The sequence below is a fragment of the Uloborus diversus genome, chromosome 3, assembly GCF_026930045.1.
Source record: "Uloborus diversus isolate 005 chromosome 3, Udiv.v.3.1, whole genome shotgun sequence".
In the NCBI taxonomy this organism is placed as follows: domain Eukaryota; kingdom Metazoa; phylum Arthropoda; class Arachnida; order Araneae; family Uloboridae; genus Uloborus; species Uloborus diversus.
Window position 1 is genome coordinate 69,547,237 of NC_072733.1, and position 21,716 is coordinate 69,568,952.

The 21,716-nt window shown below is 33.4% G+C and overlaps 1 long non-coding RNA gene across 1 annotated transcript; it reads right to left on the reverse strand.

Moving 5' to 3' along the window:
* Positions 1 to 419: 419 nt before the first annotated feature.
* On the reverse strand, positions 420 to 5,448 carry LOC129218660 (uncharacterized). The gene is made up of 2 exons (XR_008580356.1): positions 5,230 to 5,448; positions 420 to 4,719 (listed from the first exon to the last, which is right to left on the reverse strand). It is a non-coding gene; the product is annotated as an uncharacterized LOC129218660 (long non-coding RNA).
* Positions 5,449 to 21,716: the final 16,268 nt, after the last annotated feature.

A 21,716-nucleotide genomic window follows, 5' to 3' on the forward strand; every position in this document is an offset into this window, starting at 1 on the left:
CAATATCACTAATTAAAATGGTTTTCTATTTAAAAAAAATGCTAATTAAAATTGCATGTTTAAGTTTACCCTGTACAATTTTCTGATTTAAATGTGATTAAGTTAAACATTAAATTAAAAATTTGAAAGATAAATATGCAAAAGAAAATTTGAAAGTTCAAAACTAGAAATAGGTAGATGGTCAAAACGAGGTAACCCCCCCCCCCCCCAAAAAAAAGAAAGAAAGAATACCAAGAACCTCTAAATATTTTAGTGGTTCAGTAGGCAATCTTGGTTAAAATATTAATTTGAATAAAATTGAATATTATTACTTTAATTTGATGTAGATAGAAATATTCAGAAATAAATTGAGGAGGTGAGGGGGTGTAATTTTAAACATTACTTATTTTCAACTCATATGAATAAGAAACAAATGTATCTATTGGTATTTATTTATTTCTCTGCATCATACATCTATTACTTAAATTTTGAACAATATTTTCACATCAAAACAATATTACAAAGAAAAAATCATTCACAGTAAAAGTAGAGGACTAGTACTTATTTTCTATTTTCGTGGAAAAGCAATGTTTACATTTAATTTTGACAGATATTTTAAATACAACTTAGCATAAAGAAAACTCATTAATTCCATACTAAGTCTTCAGGTCATTACCACATAAAAATTACAACCAAAGTCTCTAATGTTCAATTTATTTTTTGGTGTTGTTACATCTGTAAACTTTATTTCAAATACAGAATTTCCAACATTTTTACACGAGGAAAAAACGAGGAAACAAAGACATTTTTCTCAACTAGGCAATCGAACTCAAATTCAGGGTACCGAAACAGGATTTGTAGTTTTTATAGATTTTGGGACAAACTATTATTATTAATAACTGCTTAAGTAACAAAATAGGCAAAGATTAATCTTTGTGTTTTCTGAAATGCAACGTAACGTCAAAATATTTAGATGTTCAAAATGTAGTTATTATTACCAAATTTTTAAAAATTCCTTACTCCAAAGTATCATTTCCTAAAATTAATAATTATGGACAAAACATTAGTTTAATCAAAATTTTCAGTCACTTATAAACATAAAGAAAATAAATTTTGTTATAGGCTTTATTCCCATGTACTCAATCAGGGAGTTTCGATTAGACAGGGCAAAATATACTGATGCTTGTAATTTATTTTCTCTTATACTATTCGTGAAGTGAATTTTTATGAAAAAAAAACTCCCTTGATTGAAATAAATTGAATTTTTTGTTCAGATTTTTTCATATAGATTGTTATTCCATTCACTACTCCATATCATGGATGGATGAACACGACGTATGTTCTAATACACTGAAAAATGCTTCCAGAACTCAGTCAGAAACAGAACAGGTGCATTGACAGTCAGAAGTGGACTAAGATAACAGTTGCTACCAATCCCTTCCAAAATTGGAGATATTTGCAGTTATTCAAATTCTGTCCTGTAGTTTAAGTGGGGAGAAAAATCTCTTTTTGAGAGGGGGGGGGGTGTTCTGGATAATTACAGGAACAGAATAAGCAGAAATGAACTGTTCATTTAATGCTGAAATAAGATATAACAATAAACAAACCTAAATACATCTTTCATAATTTTATGTATACCTAAATTTTTTAGCCTTGCCTTAAATACCAAAAAATTTATTATAAATCTGAATTGAAAACAATATTTTTACATGACAAACAAGCATAAACCTAAAGAAAGCACTTGATTTACAAAACAAATTCAAAACTCTAAATTTAGAGAATCAAAACAGAATTCCAGCAAAATTTCTGTTGCAAAAGTATTGTTTGTTTAACCTCTTTACATTTCAATATTATTATACAAATGAATGACAATAAATTTGACAATAAGCGTAACAAATCAGAAATACAGCATTGTCCGTATGAAGATCAAAATTTCATTTAATTACACTATTTAGCATTTAAACACAAAATTTTCGTTGGTTTGTATGTCTTTGTTGAAACGACAAGACCATTTCGGCAACAAATTTCCTGAAGTTTTCAACATAACAAACATGAATGGCATATTATACATGGAAATTTATTATCTTTTTTTAAACAACTTCATTAAAATTAGTTTTAATAAAGCTGTCAAGCTAAGAAAACTTCGAAAATGATTTCTGGACATCCTTGTAAACTTAATACTGGAGATCATTCTTTTATACAATTTTTTAAGCAAACAGTACAATATTATCATGAGTTTTCTAGAACATCTGCATCAAGGCTACAATTCAATTAGTAGTTGAGCTTTCTTTAAGTTGCAGAATATCTGGAAGAAACTTAAAAAACATTAAGGGCAAATAAATTTAAAAGCTGAAGTAAAACTCTTCAAATGTGCTAAATCATCAATACGGCTGAGGTTTCGAATTGGCAGGAATGTTTTTTAAAGTAGTTCATAAAATTATAAATGGAAAATAAATAAACATACTTTAACTGAAATAGAGCTGTATTTCAACTACTTTGCATTAAGTGTGTTGTAAAGTTTAATTTCAAATAACAGGGTGTTCTAAAAACACATGAAAAAGTAAAACACATATTACAGGGAATATTTTAATTCAACAATCTCTTTTGACTAGCATAGATTGTGTTTTTCATTCATTTATGTACATAATTTTATGTACATATTTTTTAGTATGCATCATCTTTGCTCTTAAGAAGAGAAATCATCAGTTTATGATGACTAAAATAAGTAATGATTGTTCGTGATTCCAAATTTTATAGGAACCGTGAGAAAACTTGCTTGTTTTCTCACGGAAACAAAACGGCTCTCCTGAACAGCAAAATTGTAGGGGTAGGTGGGGTATGTTGGACAGTGGGGCACGTTGTTCGAGTCCCAATTATTTTAATATTATTAATATTTTTTATTTTATTTTCTGACCAACAAATAGCTCCTATGGTCCTACAAATCCTATCACGAAATCACATGGCACAGTTATATTGAACAAATTGTTTTCCAGAAAGTGTTATTTCAGCAGTCCTGAGTAATTTTCAGAAAACTATAAATTAATTTCTTTAATGGTTTTAGTCAAGATTGAGGAGAAAAAAAATTAAACTCCTGTCTTAAACTTTTACGTGAATGCTACTACCTCATCAAAGAGCTTACTTGTGCTTGTGATTGAAAAAATGTGAGTGCATACTGTAGAAATTATTTATAAACTGTTCTTGTTTGGCTTTAACATATAAATTTAAGTGAAATAAAAATATAGAGAATGCAATATAACTGATGCTCAAATTTAGATTCTTTAAAATAAAGCCACATTTTTCAGTAAATTCATTTATCTATACCAGATATTTCAGCTGGCCACACATGAATCAGTTTTGAAAGCTGTATATTGGGCACCATTGTCTTAGAGCATTTGATTTCCCCTTTATTTCAATGTTCTATTTCCTGAAAAAAGTATTGATTTTCTAAAGCCTTTAACAAATTAAGATAATCTCTGATAAATTGAATATTTGTTTATTTATACATTTATTTTTATGAGTGGTTGAAATGAACTCGGATGCAATTGAATTACCTTTTGAGTGGGCGAGGCAAAATCACGAACATGTAATAAATGAATATAAATAATGAAAGAAACATTACTTTTAAAGTGGATGCATTATAATAATAATAATAATAATATAAGAGAAATAAACAACTCTGATTTAAGGAAGTAGTTACTAAAGACTTTATTTTGCATTGATTGAAAACATCGGATAAATATCAAAATATCCAATATATATCAAAATATCGGATATTTTCGAACCCTGATCTTTACGGATAATCTCAAAAACCCATTATGACAGCCTTTATTTTAAAATGCCACACTAGTTAAAATTTAACTCCACATTAATCGAGATAGGATTATTTAAAAATCATTTTTCCACCAAATATCGAAATTTTTACGAAATTGATGTGGGGTGAGAGCTTCATGTACTTTATTTTTCTGCTGATCTAGAAGAGTAGAATTCTTCTAAAGTTCGATTCCAAGAAACGGGTTGTATCATAATGACACACGATAGACGTGAAACAAAATTAATTGTTCATCAAACATTTTTAAATAGATTGTATTTCTTATTCATTTTCTTACATAAAATTATATACATGTGTCCACTTATAATGATCATCTTCTTCCTTCTTAAGAAGAGAAATGATCTGTTTACGATAACTAAAGTAAGTAATTACAAATGTACATATTGATCTCCGCGCTGCCTAAACGTAGTACATGCAACCATACAAAATGAGAAAGAAAGCGAGAAGAGCGCAAGGTCTCACTTTCTTCCAATATCTGAAGGCAAGCAAGCCACTATTTTCCTTCTAACCGACATTGCTTATCCCCACCACCTTTCATCACACAAAAAGGTTGGATATAACTTCAAAGCCCTTGCATAAAGTTTCACTTAAAAAATCTTTGATTCAGCATTTTATTATAAAAGTATTGATATTTCAACCCGCAAAACTTTAAATGTACCTTATTTCTGACTAACAAGAGCTTTGTGGCTGGGAGGACTTTTACAATCTCAAAAACCCATGATCACAGTCCTTACCTCAAAGGTAATTCAAAACTTGTTAAAACTTAACTATGTATCAATCATGGCATAATTATTTAAAAATCATTTTCTCAATAAAAATAGAAATTTTTACGAACCTGAAGTGGGGTGATAGCATGCACTTGATTCTTCAGGTGATAAAGAAATAGCAGGTAAAGGAAATAACAAGGCAACCTAAAAATTAGTAAACCCTAATTAGAGCATAATAAAATGTACCAACACACTACTTGAACCGAACTTAGAACACCTCAGTTTTCTGTTTATGATGGAACACACAGCGACTGGCATGCTTGTTGAATAAAAAAGAGTAAATTACCAAACTAACCAAAACTACCTACAATTCATTCAATTTTTTATAAAATAATGCATTTTAAATTGGCTCGCTCAACCTAAAAAATCGATAAAAACTGTACTGTGTGTCAAGCAAGTGTTGTACTTCATATCCACCTCAAACGCTTTGGCAAATTCATGTGGTCACATTAATTTCATAATCGAACCGACATTCTTTTTAACAAATTTTAACTAATAAACATTTAGCAGAATATCATAACAAAACGTTTCCATAAATCAAAATGTTATTAAAAGATACTGCCAGCAAACACTGAAAGTTCTATAATTTATAAGCATTTTATTTCCTCTGCATCTCCTTTCAAAAAACAAAAATTTGACACTGTAAATACTTACGTTGCATAAAGTGAAGATTGCTTGAAGGAACATGAAAAACGATACATTAGTCAATTTTTGTCTAAGAAATGATCAGGAAAAATAAAAACCTTAACATTAAAACATAAGTTAAAATGGGTTTTAATATCAAGTCACATTCATTTAAAATAAAAATTTCCGCAGCATAAAGCATTTATAATACAAATCACAAGTTAAGATCTCTTCACATCACAAGTGTATGTTTTGTTTACTTCCACTCGTCGCCAAGCACGAAATTGATCGCGCCAAACCGAATACAGAGATCTATCGTTAAAAAAAATTAATTTACACAATTTAAACATTTGCCTTGTCTTAAAGTGTTGTTTTTCAATAACTTTGTGATTGGAATCATCGATTTAACAGAAAGAATAACTATAAAAGACCCAAATAAAGTGTCAGGATGGAATTTTAGCACACCGGAACACATGTTCTTGATATAATTACGCGATAGTTAAAGAAATAGGAATGGACTCACTCAAGTAAAGCTACACACGTATAATTTGAACATTGTAGAACAGTAATATGAGCATTAAAATCCTGGACTCACCTTTAATTTTTCAGATTCTGGGTTTTTCCACAGCACTGTCATACGCTCCATGTTAATCCTACGGGAGAAGAAGAAACCTTGCCTCAGGCGGTCTTCGACCAATAGGAAAATGATACCGCGTTGTCGCAACTCTGAAAACTACGTTTTCATATAGGGACTCTAATCGGAATGAATCTGCAAAGGTGTTCCGTATCTCGAGATCCAATGTTGGACTAGAGTCTCTGCTACGGTGGTAGCCTCTTGATCTGGAATGGAATATGCTTCCGGCCATTTGGTGAAGTAGTCGATGGAAACAAGAATGTATTTGTTCCCATCAGCAGTTCTTGGTAGAGGACCCAGGATGTCGATCCCAATTCGTTCGAAAGGAGCTCCAACGTTGTACAGATGTAGCTTCCCTCTGCTTCTCTTCTTCGGTCCTTTACGAGCAGCACAGGCGTCACAAGAATGGCACCACTTCTCCACGTCATCCTTCGCCTTGCTCCAGAAGAAGCGCTCCCGAACTTTATTGAGAGTTTTCAAGACACCAAAATGTCCTCCAGTCGCACTACTATGTACTTCTTTCAGAACATCTGAAATCCTGGATCGAGGAAGTAGTAACTGCCACCTAGATGTCTTGCCGTCGTCAGATTCCCATTTCCGGTGTAGCACGCCGTTCCGTAAATGGAGTGAGTTCCATAAAGCCCAGTATCTTTTTGTTGCAGGACTGAAGATGGAAACGTCCTGCCAGCTAGGGCGTCGACTGTCACTTTCCATGAACTCTAAAATTGGTTTTATGTCGGGGTCTTCAAGTTGATCTTTTCGAACTTGGTCATCACTCCATGGATCAGGTTCTGATGATGTTGGAGTCACTGTCACCTGATAGGCGGTAGGGCTAGTCGTTCCATACTGTTTCTCGATTCGGGAACAATAGTGGCAGTTCTCAGGACAGGGTCTCCTTGATAAAGCGTCAGCATTACCGTGAGATAACCCTTTTCGATGCTTGATCTCCATGTCATATTCCTGGAGTCGCTGTATCCATCTGGCTATCTGGCCTTCTGGATTCTTGAAGTTCAAAAGCCAAGTTAACGAGGCATGATCTGTCCGAAGCAGAAATTTTCGGCCGTAGAGGTAATGATGGAAGTGTTCTACAGCTTTCACTATGGCCAGTAACTCCTTTCTGGTGACGCAGTAATTTCGCTCCGACTTTGATAAGCATTTGCTCCAGTAAGCGATGACATGTTCATTTCCGTCAATTTCTTGGGATAAAACAGCTCCAATTCCCTCGTTGCTCGCATCAGTGTCCAGGATGAAGGATTTTTCAGGCTGAGGATAGGCGAGGATAGGCGTTGATGTTAAAGCCTCCTTCAGTCGTAGAAATGCATCTTCGCATTCTTTGGACCATTCAAACTTTTGCTTGCTCTCCGTCAGCTTATGCAAAGGTCGTGCAATGTTGGAAAAACCCTTCACAAACTTCCTGTAGTACCCCCAGCAGCACAGCAGTATCGGCCAATGTCATAACCACGGTGTTTGGTAGATTGGCCAATCTCGGGTAAAGTTGGGTCGGCCAGCGTAAAACGGCTAACTTTTTTACAATATTGGGCAATACTCGTTGCCAGTATTGGCCAATACTGGCAAATCAAAATTGGCTAATGTTGGCCGGTAATTTTTCCCCAGTATTGGCAGATACTCGGAGCGAGTTTTGGCCAATATCGGTTAAAGTTGGGTTGGCCAGCGTCGAACGGTTGACTTTTTAACAATATTGGGCAATACTTGAGGCGAGCATTGGCCAGTACCGGCAGAACTAAATTGTCCAATACCGGGTAGCATCTCTTTTGCAGCATTGGCCGATACTCGAGCCAGTACTGGCCAATGGGGCCAGGTGACACTGGCCGATTATATGTGTAGCTATTAGCCAGTGTTGGGCAATACTGCTAAAACAGAATTCAATCTTTAAAAAAAATCGGCATTCAGACTTCCATCCTTCAGTTTTAGGGTTTTGTTTTACCTCTTTTAATTGAAGGATGGAAATCTGTGTGACGATTTTTTTTCTTCAAAAAACGGAATTCGTCTTTACTGAGAAGTGGCACCCATAGCTATGAAGCTTTGACACTGCACTAGAGGTATAAAACCCAGAACTGTGCATTTGTGTTTTATTCCTAGCGCACTGGTCAAAAGTCCCTCGACCTTTCTGTCTTAAAACGATATAATTTACGGCTACAATTACTAGACTAGAGGAAAATTGACGGTTTATCATTTATTTTATACTTAGATTACTGACAGTAATATCTTTCATTTTTTATGATTTTTAATGAGCAGCAAATTACTTTTTTTACGCCAAATGTTAAGATTGTGGGAAATTAAGATTCATTATTCTTAAGAGTAAGGATCAGATTTAAGCATGATAGTTCTTCCGACTGACATCATAAATGTTTTTGTTCGTTCATTCGTTCATATAAATGATATAATCAAAATCCTTATTTTTTTCTTACATTAATATTTTGGAACAATTTATATATTTACAAGTTCATTGGGAAAAAAATTTTTATTCATTTTTTTTTTACATATTATCAGCTAGGTAATATGTAAAAAGCATACATATTATTTATAACATAAATATGTTTCATTAAAGCATACATATATATATATTGTGCTTATATATTGTCAGCTTTTTTGTCTTCGTATCGACCATTCAGTGTCCTTTATTTGATACTGTGAGACCGATGATCCCAATCTACAGCTCCAGCAAGTATCTGCCGATTCTGCGGCTGATAGCATTTGTATTCGCAGCATCCCACTTAATTTTTACACTTGCTAAAGAGAGAGAGAAAAAAAGCAGTCACTTAAAATATAATTCCACTTTTTTTTAAACTCTGCAATGTGCAAAGCAAACACATAGTAAGGATTACAACGTATAACCAACATGTTAAATTGTAAACTACATACAATGGACTCTCGTTTTTTGCAGGGGTTACGTTCCACAGAAACGCCGTGTAAATGAAGACTTAACAGTAATGTTAAAATAGATAAGGTTATGTTCCATTGATAAAAAATATGTACTATTTCCAATACAAATACACAATGGAATGAAAAAAATATGAGTTAACTTGGGGAATATGAATAAGAGCTGTTTATGATATTCCTTTGGCAGTCATTTTTCTATGCAGGGCTTTTCCTTTGTGGGGCATGAGGACATCCATGGTCACTTGCATCATTTCCATGATGCGATCTTCCTTTATAAACAAATCAGAAAGATCCACTGTCAAAATATGGCTGAAAATTTAAATGTAGAAGCTTTCGGTCGAGTATCATCAATGTTGGTATTGTTGTTGGTTTTGTTCTTATTTGTCACTTCTAAAAGCTTTTTTTCAAGTGAGCTATGAATTGCGTGAGTTTAATAACATTACTTCTGAAAAGAGCTCTAAAAATGTCTCCCAATGGCTCAAGCTCCCTAATAAGTATGCCAAAATGCAGTTTTCATTTGTTATCAATTACAACAATCTTAGAAGTTTGAAATATGAAAATTTTAAAAAACTTTATGCACTTTAATGCTGCATCTGCATAAATCAAAACTCATCCATATATAATGAAATAACGGTGTCAAATCTTAAACTGTGTGTAATGAAATCCGTGTAAAATGACGATATTGCTAATTAATTGGTAGTTAATCTGACATAAGTAGTGGTGCAACAAGAATGGTTTGAAGGTCAAACTCCCCAGAGTTCTTAGCTTCAACATATACTTCTAATTCTATTACTGTAGAAACGGTAGAGTTAGCAATTTGCTACCAATTAGATAAAATTAAACACATCAAGACTATAGACCTCCCCTCCCATTCAGGTAAAAATTCTTGCTGCTCCAGTGGAGATGATTAAAGACTATAAAATTATTTAACTGCTCATTATAACAGTAACGAAACATTTTCCAAATCATGTCTTACTCTTTGATAAGACTCTTTACTTTGGCAAATTTATATTTTCAAAAAATTTCTTTCAGATTCCTACTTTTTTTTTCTTTTTTTTCGGCTTGGGGGAGGGGGGGGGGGAGTTCTCAACTTGTACCTTTTCCCCAAACCAATAAATGACACCACATACAATGGAGATATTTTTTTTACAACAATTATGTGTGATGAAATCATATGATTCCAAAAGTTTTCTTTGATAAATTTAATTTCAGCTACAAAAATGATGCTGTTCACCATCAACTAAAATGTTTGCAGTTCACATGAAGATTGCTCGTGGACCACTGTGGGCTTTTAGTGGTAGCCCCCATTTACCCTTGCAATTATTAGACACTGTAAAATAACTTATATACAAATACATTATCCCTCATATTTTTTTAGCAAGTATTTTTAAATTACAAAATGAAAAAAATATGCATAACTTGATTTGCGGATATAAATGATTTTCTTCGAATGGTTGTGTACTTCTGTTGTTGTAAACAGAAAGAGAGAAGACTTATAGGTTCAATATCAAACAAATTTATGTAGTACAATCCTAAGCTAGGTAATTACAGCAGAAAATTTACAAGTGATAGAAATTCAATACAGATTAAATGTATAAGAAAATCACTTTGAAGAAATTTTTATTTTAGATTTAGCTTACCACCATTAAATTTAGATTGAATTAAATAGAAAAAATCTATTTTATCATTAAGTAGTTTATTCTGCATAAATTGTTAATTTTATTACTTTCAAAAATGATCTATCAAACTACTGTTCAGAGTATGGATTTTTGAGGATCAATACATTTCTTAAATTAAGATCAGATTCCATAAAACTTCTCATTTTTGCTCACAATTCTAATTGTTGTATTTTGCAAGCAAAAAGGAAAAGAAATTCTAGAGGCTTTAGATGCTAATTCTTCTAATTTTTAAAAATAATTGTATTATTATTTTATAGAAATATTTTTTATATTCTAAATAATATTTAGAATATAAAGACATATTTCTAGGCTTGAATAAGTTCAAAATATAATGAGTATTAAAGTAAGTCATCTATTTTCTTTGTCATTCAAATAAAGATACTTCACAATCAAAAGTTCTTAATCGTGCACTTTTGTTGAATTTACTAAGACAATCTGGTACTAGTTTTACTATAAACACTATTTTTCATGAAAACAAAATCTCCTCAGGGCTACTACTGACTTCAGCTATTAAAATAATTGCTTCTAGTAGTCTATGATATAAAAGCCTTCAAAATAGTTGCCAGATGCAGAAATAAATAGATGCGGAAAATAATTTCTGAAAAAGTCATCAAATGTAGAATATAATTTCGAAATAGAAAACCAATTTAAATGTTCAATAATCGATAAAGAAACATTCTTTTTTAAATACATTGAAAGTTATAATTTGTACACAGTACAAAATTAATTCAGACTGTCAAAGTAATTTTAATGTAAAGGAAAATATTCAGATGTTAAATTTAAAACTTGTTGTTTTTAATTCATAATTCTTGTGACCATATGCATCAGCCTTACAATTACAAACTCGTTTAAAATTGACAATAACCAGGTAAAAAAAATTAAAATGAACTAGAAATGAATATATATATATATATATATATATATATATATATATATATATATATATATATATATATATATGTCAATTCATTACTAATTAACATTAAATATAAAATATGCAGATTTGAAAAAAGGAAAATACTTGGCACTCTGCAACAAAGAGAGGGCAAATTTACTAAAAATCTCATTGTTGTAGGTTAAGCAGGTCTTTAAGAAAGTAACATTAAGGTAAAAACCTGTTTCTTATTTTAAACACTATACCCTTCTTAAAATTTAAAAAACTGGTGCTCTTTTTCATTAAAAATATTTTCCAAGTACCAAAACTGAACTTATATAATGATAACTCCAAAAGAGATAAAAATTCTAACAACAGAAATCTAAATAGAATTTAAGAGAAGAAAAATGTGCCTTTTAATCCTCCTTAATTTTGTTTATCTATCTGTGATAAAATTTGGTTGTAACCAAAGAAACATTTGCAATTTCTAAACTTAATTATATTAAACAGACATATTTTTCATATAATTTAAAATATTGCATATTCTTTCAACCTAAATATGTTTTTTCTTTTAAAATTTAACTACATAGCAAACTTAGAAACAATTAAGTCCCCTATGTTACTTTGTTGTCTCCTGTGTTACCAAGATCAAGGTAACACAGGGGACAAAATGGTATTAAAAATTCCCCTTGTATTAATGGAAACAATGCAAAAGTATATGTTTTTTTTTTCCTTTAAACTCAACCTGAAAGTTTTAACATGGGTTAAACAATAAAATGATTAAACCTTTCTATAATTTAATAATAACACAGGGGACAAATAAAAAAGACACCTATGTCTAAAGTTCTTTTTTCCTCACCTGGAACTCTTAAAAATAGCACATGCGAAAAAAATGGCTCCTTTACATTAATAACTTGTAGAAGTACATTGCTATCATTGACAATATTTAAGCAACACATTCTTATTATAATAATTAAAGAAGTAAGGAGGCAGTATCACAGGAGACAAATATCAGGAGACAAAAGACTTTCTTCCATAAAATAAAAATAAATTTGAAATTTTATTTTAAAAACATGTTAGTATAATATGTTAATAATGAGTTGAAAAGAAAAAGAAACATATTTTAAAAAATTAATAACATGAAAAAAAAAAAAAAAAAAGGTTTAAAAATAAATAAAGTGCTGTTGGGACATGGTTGTTTTATAGGACACAATTTCAATAACCCCATTCAAAAAGTAAAAAATGTACTTAATTTTAGTAATGTATCAATGAAAAATATGTCAGACCTATCATTTTTAATGTTTACATTTAACTTTGGAGTAAAATTTGGGAAAAGGTTACAGGGCAGTTCTCAAAAGGTGGGAGCAAGCACAGACCTCGACTTTGAAGCTTCAACACAAAATAACTTTCATTTTAATTGCCTCAAAAATGTTTCGAGTTAAATAATAATACTGTTTAGAAGCAAGAATTATGGAAAAATAAAATTATGGAATATTAATGATAAATGGAAATAATTGTTAAATATATTAAAAATTATGGAAAAAATGCTCCTCAAATACCCTTAAAATATATTTTCTTTGCTAAAAGGCACAATTTTGGACTTTCAAAACGTTAACTAGGCAAATGTACCATCAAAAAAAAATTTTTTTGAATTATTTCCAACCGTTTCAAAACAAAATTAAGGGTATAAATCTCAAACTGAATATTTTTTTGATAATATTTTCTACAAATTAAAAAATTAAGGACAGATTATTTATTGTGTAAAAAATTTAAAAAAAAGAAGGAAGTTGGAAGTTTCATGTATGTCTAAAAGTTACAATCTTGACAATGCTATTATTTGAGTACTAAATATATGATTTATATGTTTTAAAGGTATTTTTCGATCCTTAAAATCAATTGTTTATAATTTTAAAGTTTTTCATATGTTTTTATGCAGTATCTTTGAAGCAAAATCACTTTTCTTAAACATATATGTGAGATGTCCAAATTGCGTTACGATCTAGACGCCGATAATTCTGTCCATTTATTCAATATTATAATATGCTCTTCTATCTTGTAACCTTACTAACTAAAGGCTATTATAATTTTAATTTCTTTAATCCATTGCTATTTTGCACAATTAATACATGCATTAAACATTACATAAACAACAGAAACTCAAGTTATGATGTAACGAATAGTCAACAAAGGCGGCAAAAATCGCCAAGCAAACCCCGATTGGCGACAACTAACAGCGTACGATATGCAAAGGGTTACCAGAGAGGAATTCAGGTTTTCGCCAACAGCGTCGGTTTTGGCGACTTGATCACCTGCGCTGGCAAAATGGATGTTTTTTTTCATTTCGGATTCTACAAAACCATAACAAAATTTTATTATTTTAAGACCAGTATATAAGGTCACTCATGTACTTCATAAATCCTCTATTTTTCATCGCAGAATTCAAAAATAGATAAAATTTTCACTGGAAAGGTTCAAAAACTGAAACTTTCATTATGATGATGTCCAAAATCTGTTATCTACCGGACAACTGTTGGTCCAAAATCTGTTACCTACAGACCTATCATTAAATTTGCTATTTATTAAATTGCATAAATACCTGCTGTCTTTTTATGTTTGTGTATGATGTTCTAGGTATACATGCTATGCAATAAAAGCAAAATTGATTTCAAATTCCAAAATTTTAAAAATGGCTCAAAAGCATCGTTTTTGTTCCCACCTTTTGAGAACTACCCTACAACTTAAAGTCTTGGACATTACATGTTGCATTAACTTTAGAATGACCCAAATCATGTATCAGGAAAGAAATTATCAATTTAGATGTGCTGTTTCAGCTTAATATTTTTTTTAAACATAGATAAATTTACTATGTTACATGGAAATGCTTAAACATTTCCAAAAACAGATAAATGTTTTCTATTTTAAAAAATTAGAAATCTGTTTTAATTTATTATTGCCAACCAAGAAGTAAATTTGCAAAAAAATGTCAGCACAGATTCTGCTATAAGTGAAATTGTATCCAAAAACCAAAAAAAAAAAAAAGTAAAGACTACACATTTTTCTCAATATTGGACAAGAGTATTTTTTAACAATATGTGTACAATTTAGCCATTGCTCTAATTTTATGTTTTCCCAATTGGAAGGTTTTTATCACTGGTCCGAAAGAAAATTTAAAAAATCACGGTACAAAAACTTTTTAGGTATAATTGCCTTTATTATTGAGCAAACTTACCAAATCATAGATCAGTGAAGTGGACTAAAGGGTTGCGGGTTCAAAGCCAGACGGTCGAAGATGCTCTGTTGTGTGGACAAACAGGTATCATTCATCTCTAGAGCCTGAGAGAGGATTCCCTGCTGAAAAGATCAGGGCACATAGATGCGCCACAACTTGAACCTAAGGCAGGGAAAATTACATAGATATTAAAAAAGGCAGTAATTAAACAAACCTAAATAATAAACATTACTATTATACGTGAAATACACCGCCAGCTCAGTCATTTCCAGCCGAGGACTGCAGTTTCGTGCTTATTAGCACTCATCAGCCCGGCATAGGAAAGTGACTGAGCTGGAGATGGAAAACCTCTTAAGGAAGCCAAGAGGGCCAAACAAACTGGTAGCTAATATAGGATTAGCGCAAGCCCTGGCTATAGGGCGGTAACTTACTGAATTACTATTATGTTTCAAGTATGCATTTTATTTTTTACCAAATTACAGTGCATTCTATCCTAGGTCCAAAAATAAATTTGAAAAATATCATATATAGATATACCTATATCAGCGAACCACGGCAACATACAACTGAAAGTCTTGTACAACTATTTAAACTTCTATTAAAGTTAAGTTCCTAACCTTGAACTATAATTCTTGAGACAAAATTAAAAATTATGTAATCGAAAAAGTCAATTTTTTTAATAGATGCAAACAAATCAAATTACTGAAAGATATTAATGAGAAGTTTACATTAAACTCATATTTGCCATAATATCAAAATACTCTTTATAATTATAAATTATCTTTTTCACATTTAGATATAAAATAGCAAATATTAAAACATTTCAAATTTTGTTTTTGAAAATAAGAAAATATAATAACATACACTATAATATGCTATTATAGGGATTTCATTAGTTGAAGAGATTTCTTTTTTTCCTCAAATCTATGTAGTTAGATGAGCATTTTTCTATGCATCAAAATCTTGAAGGGATATATGCTTTTTATTTAAAATACTAACAAGCAATTACTACTCCAGCAAGTAGGATGATATAATAAGTAACCTTTCAGATTATGTAATCTTTTGTGGTTATGATAATTTTTACAGATACAATTTTAAGCAATTATTATAGAATTAAGTATCTTTTCACTTCCAGCCATTATATTGCAATTATCTCAAATAACTTGGATAAGCACAAATCACAAATATATCTAATTGCAAATAAATATTTAATATTACATACAACTTTGAACAATTTCGTATACAACCGCTGGAATCGCAATACAGAGAAAATACACAGCACAACAGAGATAAAGACACTATTTATGCTTACTTTAATAACTCAGTACCTTTACTTTCTTAAACTGATGTCAAGTGCCAACTACTGTTAAGTGCATCAGAAAAAAAAAAAAAAAAACAGCGTCAGAGAGCATAAACTTACTACAACCCTCTTTTGCTACGGTACCTATCCATTTCCTGAGTTTGGATTTTCCTGAAAAGTAATATGTTATATGCACTTGAAATAATATTTGTGAATTCATGAAATTATTTTCATCAAAACATCACTGTTTAAAAAAAAAAAAAAAAATTGTAAAGAATCAAAGTTTCCATCTTTTTTCGTCAAACCTCAAAATGTTCAGAAATTGTACATATCTGATTCAAAACTGAATTGTTCAATATATTATCTGGTTGTTGACATAAATTAAATATTTATATTCCCGCCTCACAAATAAGTGTTATACTTGACAGTAAATGACAATTATTCTAACTATATTCTAACTTATTTTTTCAAGAGCACGGGAAGAATTTTCAAGGGAAAAAAAAGAATATTTTACATGTTTTTATCTTGCTCGATGCCTGAAAACAGCTAAAATGCTATTTCCCTGTACTATATGAAATCTCTGCAAGATAAGAAAATATAAAACAAAGCAAAATAGCCGTAACATATATAGAACTAAACAGTTCGGCGTCTTTTTTTTTGTAAGTGTTAGCGATAACGTTAATATAGCTCGATTCTCAAAACGTGAAAAAGAACGATTTATAATAAAGGATAGCACATACTAAAAAGTTTTAATTGAAATGCCTCCCCCCCCCACGCTATTGACATCCACAAACACAGCACAAGCAAATTTGGAAGGTTTTTGGGTATTCAGAACACTATGTGTATTGAACAAAGAGTGAATGCAAAAAGTATAACACATTTCAAATTCTAGTTTAAAAAAATTTGCAATTCTATTCAATATACAAAACGATTTCAAACTTACCCACAGAACAAGTTCGTGAAGCTAATAACAACAGCAATGGCGTCCTTCGACGGAGCGGAGCGAGAGAACTCCCGGCTCTGCGCATGCGTCATCAGAGAGCGCTGGATGTACAGCACAATATCGAATGGAATTGGCTAATGTCGGCAAAAGCGAAACTCCATACATTTCTTTATCGGAGGACAATAGATTCCTAAATTATTTCAGAATAATTTTTCTCAATTTTATCCACTTATTAGAAGCAGCAAACATCCAATAGGAAAACTATTTTGTAGGTAATTCTCTAATTCAGAATACCAATACAGCACAGTATCGGATGCGATCGGCTAATGTCGGCAGAAGATAAAAACGCCGTACATTTCAGTATCGTGTAAAATTATTGTAAAATGACTTTTTTTTTTTTATCGTACCTACGTATTAAAATTCAAAATGTCTTGCAAAAAGTCTGTTTTAAAAGTAATTTTCTAATTCAGAATGTCAATACAGCATAGTATTGGATGCGATCGGCCAATGTCGACAGAAGTGGAACGCCGTACATTGTATCATGGATTATATAAGTCGATAAATTATTGTAAAATGACTTTTTTTGATTGAACCTACACATTAAAATTCAAAATGCTTTTCAACAAATATGTTTTAAAAGTAATTTTCTAATTCAGACTGTCAATACAGCACAGTATCGGATGCGATCGGCTAATGTCGGCAGAAGATAAACGCTGTACATTTCGGTATCGTGTATTATAGATCGATAAATTATTGTAAAATGACTTTTTTTTCATTGTACCTACGTATAAAAATCTATAATGTCTTGAAAAAATCTGTTTTAAAAGTAATTTTCTAATTCAGAATGCCAATACAGCGCAGCATCGGTTGCGAACGGCCAATGTTGGCAGAACCGAACCTCCATACGTTTCGTTTTTGTGGATAATAGATTCCTAAATTATTTCAGTCTAATTTTTCCCAGTATTATCAACACATTACAGAACAAAATATTCACTAAAAAAACTATTTTTAAAGTAATATTTTAATTCAGAATGCCAATACTGCATAGAATCGGATAAGATCAGCAAATGTTGGATGAAGCGAAAACCGTAGATTACTTTATCGTGGATGATAGGTTCCGAAGTTATTGGAAAATAACTTCTACCAATTGTACCCACGCATTAAATTTCAAAATGCTTTGCAAGAAAACTGTTTTGAATGCACTTTAATAATTGAGATGGCCAATGTTGCTGAGTATCGGACAGCATTGGACATTAGACAGGAAGCGTAAATTTCCAAATATATTTTTGCAGTGCTAAATTTCGTCAAAATGTCTGTTATTCATGTTATTCTTTTGGGAGGAAATTGCGAAATGTTCTGAAAAGTAACCGTTGATTAAGTTTTCTGATTTGACCAGTATCAGTTGGCCAAGCCTATACAGTATTGGACTAGATCGGCCAATAGCGAGGTCTGTCAGTTTCTTTAATCAGGAGTTTCAAATACCAAATCTACTGGAAAAAGTCTTAGAACAGTTCTACCTTTATGTTAAACACAAAGTTTCTTTTTAAAAAACGTTTTATAAAGCCTTTTCACTTTTTCAGTATCGGGATGCCAATACTGCCCAGTATTGGCCAAAATCGGGTAAAATCGTCCGACATACGACGACGCACGCCAGGTTTGGCCAATACTCGACCGATATTGGCCAAAATTGTTGTGCTACTGGGGACGTGCAGAGCCCCAGGAAACTTCGCAACTGATGGATGTTTTCGGGACGACTCCAACTCCTGACCGCAGATACCTTCTCTGGATCGGTTTGCACACCCTCAGAAGAGATGATGTGACCAAGGTAGTTCACTTCCCGGCGGAACAAATTACATTTGGACGGGCTTAACTTCAGATTGGCTTCCTTAAGCTTTTGCAGCACCTTCCTAAGATTTGCCAGATGTTCTTCGAAGCTGCGTCCCACGATGATGATATCGTCTAAGTAGACCAGACAGGATTCGTAAGAAAGTCCTCTTAACACTGTCTCCATAAGACGCTCGAACGTAGCTGGTGCATTGCAGAGGCCGAAGGGCATCACTTTAAACTGCCATAAGCCTTGTCCAGTTGTAAAAGCTGTCTTTTCTCGGTCATCAGGGTGTATCTCAACCTGCCAGTAGCCGCTCTTCAAGTCCAGGGTCGAAAACCACTTGTGTCCAGAAAGAGTGTCTAAGGTGTCATCTATCCGTGGAAGAGGGTAGCTGTCTTTCTTGGTGATTTCATTCAGCCGTCGGTAATCGACACAAAATCTGGTGGAGCCATCTTTCTTTCGGACCAAGACGATGGGAGAGGCCCAAGGACTGGATGACGGTTCGATTACATCATTCTCCTTCATCTCTTTCAGGAGGGTCTCAACCTCTTCCTTCTTGGCGAACGGTAGTCGTCTTGGATGCTGTTTAATAGGGGGGTGTTCTCCAGTGTAGATCCTATGCTGCGTTAAATTCGTTCGGCCCACATCCTCCGATGTAGATGAAAACAGATGCTTGAAGTCGTCCACCAATTGTTCCGCAGCAGTTCTTTGATCCTTCGATAAGGGTGCACTCCCAATTAACTTCGATGTCAAGGACTCAGAAGACACAGTCTCGGGGGAATTGATTCTTCTAATGATGCAGTTTACGGGAGTACAAGTTGCTAACACTTCGCCTTTCCGGATATTCCTTGGCCTTTCACTCACGTTGGCGACTCTCACAGGAATTACATCCTTGGAAAGGTCCACAAGCGTAGATGCCACCAGCACTCCTTTTGGGTTATTGCTTAGGTTAGGGTATTCAATGAGTCCAAATCGAAAACTATTGCTTTCTTCAAGGGAGCCAGGTATTAATGATTCTGACCTTGAGGGAATCGAAAAATCTGTTTGAGCTATTATTTGATGAGCGGATTTTACATCACTTTCTGCAGGGAAAACGGCTATGTCTTCTCTCATCGAGTGCAGCTCATTAGTCTTGAAGTCGAGAGTGAAGTCATATTTCTTCAAAAAGTCCAATCCGAGAATGAAGGGGTCCGTGATATTAGCGACGAATGCCGTATGATGGTAGGTGGCATTCCCAAACACTATTTCCAAGTCCACTTTACCGTCAATCTCAATTTTGTCACCTGTCACAGTCTGGAGACTTACGCGTGGCGATGTCCACAGCAGTTTCAATCCAAATTCACGAGCCACATCTGTCCTAATGATTGTCACATTGGCTCCAGTGTCAACAATCAGTCTGCAGGGGTTCCCATTTACATGTGCGTAAATGAAAAGTCCATCACTGCCACTACTAGAAGAGGAAATCTGCAGAGCTTTAGTTGTGGTGATTTCCTTCCCTCGCGTAGCTTGGCGATCCGGACAACTCCTTCGCAGGTGTCCTTCACTACCGCATTTCCAGCACTTAAGTGATTGTCCATTTTGGTCCTTGGGAGCCGAAGTCCTTTTGAGGATTCCTGCAATTTCTTTTATTTGCTTTTCCAGTTCAGCAAAGCGTGACGAAACCGGATCAGGCTCATCAGTTTTGACGCCGCGGATCGAATGGCGATCCTTGCGGGTTGCTTGCTGGGCGGCCTCCAACTTCATCGCATACACAACAGCAGAATTCAGGTCTTTGACATCCGCCATCCGTAGAGCTTTCTGGATTTCCGGATCTCGAACCCCGTCGATGTAGTAGTTGAGTGCCAGGTTGTCCCGAACATCCGCAGGACAGTCGCAAAAAGCAAGATGAGACAGTCTTTCGATGTCCGCCGCGAGCTCTTGCAGGGTTTCTCCGGTTCTCTGGAAACGGGACTTCAACTGGAGTCGGCTGAAATCTTTCTGGCACTTCTCACCGAAGCGAAGCTCCAACGCAGATGTGAGGGCGGCGAAATCCAGGCGCTGGCCGTCCGGAAGGTTCTGAAGAATGTCCGCTGCGTCACCTCTCAGGGATGCTGCAAGATGGCAGGCCTTGGTAGCAGAGTCCCATCCGTTCGCTTCCGCCACTATCATGAACTGAGTTTTGTAAACCTGCCACGAAGTTTTCCCATCAAATGTGGCAAGTTTAATGGACGGTCGAGCAACCGATGTGGGAGCGCCAAACTGTACAGAGCTGCTTTCCGCGGTCGCCAATCTCCTTTCCAGGTCTTTAAAGATGTCTTCTTTAAGTTGATGAAATTTTCTATCTTCTTCTTCCAGTTTATTTTCTACAGCATTGCATCGGCCTTCCACGGAACTTAATTTTTCTTCAAATTTCTCTTCGATAGCATCAACTCGATGCTCTATCTCATTAAATTTATTTTCCATCACAGTCTTTACCGAAGTAAGATCGTTTTTAATTTCCTCTTGGTTAGAAACTAGGTCATTTTTCAGCACCGTTAAATCACTTTTCAATTGGTTTTGATTAGCCGCCATATCATTTTTTAATTGTTCTTGATTAGCTGCCATATCATTTTTTAATTGTTCTTGATTAGCTGCCATATCATTTTTTAATTGTTCTTGATTAGCTGCCATATCATTTTTTAATTGTTCTTGATTAGCTGTAAAACTTGCAGTCAAGTCACTTTTTAATTGTTCTTGATTGGCTGTAAAACTTGCAGTCAAGTCACTTTTTAATTGTTCTTGATTAGCCGCCATATCACTCTTCACAGAGGTGATTGCGTCAAGAAGTTGTTTTAATTGTTCATCCATTGCGCGAGTAATCACCATAAAAATAAAGTCCTAATTCAAAAAAAGTCTTTATGAAAAAATGTCCAAAGTCACACTTACTCCAAGAAAGTCCAGAAGAAGCCCCACGTTGGGCGCCAATTGTAACGGATTCGGTGCGACTTCCACTTTCTTGAAATGAAGACACAGTTCTTGATAAAAACACAGGAAATTTATTTACACTATGTACAGGAGAAACCGTTAACAACTGCAAAATTATTCATCAGCAATTAAGCAATTATCACGCAACACCGTAAACTCAACTTTACACACACGTATTTACTTCCA